Below are 6,242 nucleotides of genomic sequence, written 5' to 3' on the forward strand. Positions count from 1 at the left end.
CCGGAGAGAAACTTTCTGGTGATCACCAGGTGTCGTAACTGGGGTGGGGAGAGGAACCTGACCAAGCACAGGGCCAACCCTTTGACCACTCACAAGTTCCCTTTTTGTTCATTTGGGACCAAAGCATACATTAAAATGTGACTGCGAATTCAGCACCACCAAATGGTCCAGGAGTTGGTCAAAAGAGCCAAAGGAAAAGTTCCCTCAATGGCGGAGGCACAGAAGATTCTTTGCATTGTGTTTCATTGGTGCCAAACTTAACCCAGAGCACTTCCTGCAGTAGAGAGCCTGCCTAGGACATACCCTGGGCATCTGGTACCTTAAATGTTTCTGCAAAACCATGCCTGATACCTTTAGCTATGACGATATTTCTACAACTGAACTGTTCAGAGTCACCGCTGGAGATTCTAATTAAAGAGGTTTGGGTTGGGGACCAGGATTTTGTATTTTAACAAGGGCCCATGGGGTTTCTGGTGAGCAATCAAGTTATTTTGCAATTCTTAGCTAGCATACTCCTGGGACTGAGTATGTAGGAAATCCACAGCTTCTCATGGGGGCTCTGATCAGAGAGGAGGCCAGAGCCAGTCCTGGGGTCAGCACCCTGCTTTCTGACCTGTGGAGATCCCCTGAGGAAATTCATTTTCTGAACTCAGAGATGGGAACCAGGGGACACTTCCTGGGTTATGGGGGACAGAAAGAATGGCATGGGCCAAGGCATGGTGGAATAAGACCCTGGTGTTTTTTTGTTTTTGTTTTGTTTTTAAAGATTTTATTTATTTGACAGCGAGAGCACGAGCAGGAGGAGAGGAGCAAGGGGAGAGGGAGAAGCTGGCTCCCCGCTAAGTAGGGAACCCGATGAGGGACTCGATCCCAGGACCCCTAGATCATGATCTGAGCTGAAAGCAGATGCTTAACTGACTAAGCCACCCAGGTGCCCGAAAACCCTGGTATTTTCAAGCAGTTTGGCACAGAGCAAGATTAGGGCAGTCATAGGAAGAGGCTGGAGAGATGAGCAGCAGGCATGATCAAGTGAAAATGTTCTAGAAATATTGGCATGGCTGGCTCCTTGTTCAGATCTGTTTATAACACCTCCTAAGAGGTTTTCCTTGACCCTCTAATGAAAAGTGCCACCCAGGGCCTCCCTATCACATCACCCTAATTGAGTCATCTACAGGCACATATTACTACCTGGCATTTTTCTTGACTGTTTATTGTGTTTCCTCCCTCCCCACCCATGAGAACATAGATTTTGTTGTCTGCTATATTCCTGGCACCTAAAGCATTGGCAGACACAAGTAGAGGTGAAAATTATTTGTTAAGGGAATGAATGAATGAATGATTTAGGTAAAAGAAGTAGTGGGGAAATCCAGTATTGTTTAGTGTTCAAGTCCCTTGCTTTGGAGTCAGTCTGGGATAGAAAAACAGTAATGCTTAATATTTATATAATGTTCCAAGCAGTATTCCAGTTCTTTACATATTGATTCATTTATAAGAAAGTTACCTCTGTTTTACAGAACTAGGGCATAAAAAGGTAAATCAACTTGTCCAGGGTCACATAGCTAGTAAGTAGAGGAACTAGGACCCTACTCTGTCATCCCAGGTTCTTCATCTATAAAATGGGGGATCATAATAGTACCAGCCTTTTGGGTCATTATGGGTATTAAGTGAGATGCCTCATGTATTTTTTGAGGGCATGTAATAAGCCCTAAGCCCTCAATTTTTTTTAAAGATTTATTTTTTAGAGAGAGAGCAGGCAAGCGAATGGGGGGAGGGGCGGGAGAGAGAATCCTCAAAGAGACTTCCTGCTGAGTAGGGAGTCCAACCTGGGGATGGATGCCATGACCCTGAGATTATGACCTGAGCCAAAATCAAGAGTTGGATGATCAACCCACTGAGCCACCCAGGCGCCCCAGCCCTCAATTAATTTTTTTTTAAGATTTTATTTGTTTATTTGACAGAGAGAGAGAGACAGCCAGCGAGAGAGGGAACACAAGCAGGGGAGTGGGAGAGGAAGAAGCAGGCTTCCCAGCAGAGCAGGGAGCCCGATGTGGGGCTCGAGCCCAGGACCCTGGGATCTCACACCCGGAGCTGAAGGCAGATGCTTAACAACTGAGCCACCCAGGTGCCCCTCAATTAATTTTTAGCCATTGTAACTATTGACAGACCTGGTGACTTGGATAGAGAGGGAGAAAGGATAATTTACTTCCATTATCTGTTGAGTGTGTAAGTGGAATGACACAAGCAGGGCTGTAGGTTTTGGGGGGAGCTGATGAGCTCAGCGTTGGACATCTTGAGTGCATGAGGGATACCCATTGCTTCAGGCAGTTGATCCTGCAGAGATGGTCTCATAGCCACAGGCACAGGTTGTATGAGGAACCTGCCCAGAACAGCAGCCAGAATGAGGAGAGGAGGCAGCCCAGGCCTGGTGGGAGACATCTGGAAGTGGAAGGAGGCCCAGAGGCAGAAGCAGAGCCAGAGAGGGGAGTTTTATTTTTTTATTTATTTTTTAAGATTTTATTTATTTACTTGAGAGAGCACAAGACTGGGGGGAGGGGCAGAGGGAGAAGGATAAGCGGACTCCAAGCTAAGGCAGGGCTCCACACAGGGTTTGATCCCAGGACCCTGAGAACATGAGCTGAGCCAAAGTCAGACAATTGACTGAGCCACCCAGGCGCCCCGGAGAGGGTAGTTTTAGAAGCCAAGGAAAGAGAGGGTTTCAAGAAAAAGGGAAGAAAGAACAGTATTCACTGCCACAAGAAGGTCAAATGAGGTGAGGTCGGAGAGGGTCTGCTAGGCTTGGTATTGAGAAATGATGGAGATTTTGGCAAGACTGTTTCATTGTGTGGGGGCAGAAGCCACACTGGCAGTGGATGGAGAGCTGGTGGTGCTAAGTGCAAGGTGCCCTTATAGGAAGCACCCTTGGGAGAGGGAATGTTCCCTCTACTGATGCTGTTCAAGGAGGAAGATGATCTTTGGGATAGCCTGTGGAGAAGCAGCCAGCAGGGAGAGAGTTGGAAGGTCAGAAAGAAAACGAGAGGACAAGATTGAGGAAGGATTCTTGAATAAAGGGGACACCCCTGAGTCCAGACCAATGAGACTGAAGGTAGGAGTAGCTGTGTAGCCGTGTGGTACCGTGTAGCTACCAGTTAGTATGCCAGAATGTGGGCTGGGGGGCGGCAGCAGCAAGGCTGACCTGTTAGTCCGGCTCAGGAAGTGCCTCCTAAGTGCCCAGCCGGTACCTGGTGCATGAAAGGTGCTTAGTAAACATCCACTCATTGAACAGAGTGTGAGCCTCGGAATCACAGTAGCTCCCGTCTGTTGGGAGAATGGGAGGTTGTCTTCTGAAAGGAAAGGGAGGGAGCAGAGAGTTTACTGAGTACAGAGTGGTGGGAGAAAAGAAGGGGACACTCTCTTAAATGCCCAAGGATTGAATTAAAGGCATGCAAAGGTTGGGGCGTCTGGCTGGCTCAGTTGGTGGAGCATGAAACTCCTGATCCCAAGGTTGTGAGTTTGAATCCCATGCTGGGTGTAGAGACTGCTTAAAAACAAAATCTTTTAAAAAAATAAAAGGTATGTAAGGGAATGTAAATGGGTGCGGCTGCTATGGAAAATGATATAGAGGTTTCTCAAAAAATTAAAAAATAGGGGCGCCTGGGTGGCTCAGTCATTAAACGTCTGCCTTCAGCTCAGGTCATGATCCCAGGATCCTGGGATCGAGCCCCACGTCAGGCTCCCTGCTCGGCAGGAAGCCTGCTTCTCCCTCTCACACTCCGCTTGCTTGTGTTCCCTCTCTCGCTGTCTCTGTCAAAGAAATAAATTTTAAAAATCTTTAAAAATAAATAAATAAAAATAAAAATAAATAAGAGGTGAGTAAACACCAGATGAAATAAATTGCTTATAGCCAGAACAGGGAAGAGCAGATGATGGCTTTGAACAGAATGAGGCCCTTCAGGGTGGACATCCCTCGCAAGGTCCTAATGCACTAGACCTTGGAGGAGGGGAAAGTGTAGTGTGAGCCTGCCCTGGCATATAACGGGGTGGCAAACAGGAGATATTGCCTCTCCACTCTGTGCCCTTCTGCCTCTGTGTTTTTCCTCTATCACATGGAGACAGGAATTATTTTTCCCTTTGCCAAGGATATCGCTAAGTATTAAGAGTAAAGGAAAGATGGCTCAGATCTGCATCCTCAGGGGTTCTAAATCTGAGATTCTGGAAAGGAAACCATAGGTGACTTACCCGAATGCCCAGAAACTTAAGTATGGCTCCCTCCAGCGTGGTTCTCTTACAGCCAGGATTCCAGTGCTCTCCTCTATCCCTGTAGAGGGATAACCAGGACCGCAGGGTCTGTAACTAGGACGGCAGGGTCTACACAGGGTAGAGTGACAGGAGCATAGGAGTTTTGTTTCCAAGTGCTGCCTTTTTTTTAAACATTTTCTAAAAATGACTTATTTGTTGTATTGCAAAGCACGCACAGGGTATAAAGTTCAAAAAGTTCAAAAAGGTACACAGTAAATGGTGTCCTTCCTCCCTGTCCCCTGGCCACCGTGTCCCAGGACAGCACCAGCAGCAGTCTCTTGAGTATCCTTCCAGATTCAGCCACTGCTGAATAGACCCGTGTGTATTTCTTACATTGAACACAAATGCTATACACTCACCTGAACGCGCCCTGCTATTTTATTGACTAGATTTATCCCGGAACTCTGCATCAGGGCATGCAGAGCTGCCTCGCTCTTTTAATAGCTACAGAGTGTGCCTCATGCAGAAGGATCCTTTATGTAACTATTTGTCCTTACTTCTGGACGTTTGGGTTTGTTTGCTGTGTGTTGCTTCTACAAACCGCCATCGTAAATAAACTTTTCACATACTTTATTCTGCATATATTCCATTATTCCTGTAGAATGCTTAAATGTACAACAGTGGGGTCAAAGGGTATGGTCTCTCACATTTCCACAGATGCTCTCCCAAGTGTGGCCTTTGGTTGGGGCTTTTGGTGGCAGCTCCAGCCAAGGGTGATCACACCTGCCCTGGCCGGCCCGGGCTATCTGCTGCCCCCAGAGCTCCAGGGCTGAGACAGCAATGCACATTTTGGCAGAGGAGGAAGATGGGGGAGAGGTGTGACGTCACCACATCCACTGGGGTATCGCTCTAATTCTTTTCCTCGAATTTTCATACTGGGAGTCTGACCAGCCTCTGACACCAGCCCACAGCCTCGGGTAGTGCCTTGAACAGCCACCGGCCACCAATTCGCCCTGCTGCCCGGCACAGCCCTGTTCCCAGCCCCCACTACTGACAGTACCTGTCTGCACTAGGGGGTCCACTCTGGGCATTCAGGGAAACCTCTGCACCCCCTAGACCCATCGGGCACAGTGGGACTCACAGCCTGAGGGGGTCCCACAGCCCACTGGAGGGAGTCTATGCATCCTCAGAAGGGTAAACTCCAATTCCCAGAGCCAGGCCCCCAAGATCCCAATGCCTCAATTAAGGCTCCAACCAGCAATGAAAAATCACCTCAGATATTTAACACAGAGGGAGTTTAAAGCAGGGAGTTGGTTGACAGAATTGCTGAGAAGCCAAATGGGGCATAAGGCACAGGTAGAAAGCTGCTGCCACCCTCAGACCGGGGTTCCGTGGAGGGCTAGTCCACTGAAAGGCCACAGTGGAGGTCGAGGGACCGGGGACTGCTTCCAGGGCAGCTGCCCAAAGCAGGGGGTCAGCGCTTTGGAAGGAAGGATGCAAGGCAGCAGTGGGCACCCCACTGGCACTGAGAGGAATTCACAGCCTCAACTCCAGAGCACCCAGCTCACCTGTGCCCAAAGGCCTGGGGTGTCTGCTGTGAGGCAGTGAAGATGGGCAGAGCCAACTTCCCTTTACCAACCCAAACCCTGCTTCTGTCTTTTTCTCTTCCGTGGGGCCTTCAGATGCTGTCCAGAACTCTTGCTCCCCCACCAGGCCTTGCTTGGTGTCTAGGCCAGTGTTCCCATGGGTGAAGCAACCTGAGCGTGGAAGCCACCTAGACTTTGTCTTCTCTCAGCCCGGAGCCAGCCCTCAGCTCCCTGCTGCTCCAGTGGCCAGACCTGCCCCCCAGGAGAGAAAACCTGTGTGACAACCACCATGATCCCCACAGGTCTTCCCTGAGCTCTCAGGGGTTGTGGGCTCTCATTCCCACCTCCCCAGCACCGACCTCCCTCTTCTCTCCAGGGGCTCCTCCTGTTCCCCCTCCCCTCCCTGTGGACTGTTACCCT

This window comes from Ursus americanus, chromosome 1 (genome assembly GCF_024610735.1).
Source record: "Ursus americanus isolate L20-20 chromosome 1, mUrsAme1.1.p, whole genome shotgun sequence".
In the NCBI taxonomy this organism is placed as follows: Eukaryota; Metazoa; Chordata; class Mammalia; order Carnivora; family Ursidae; genus Ursus; species Ursus americanus.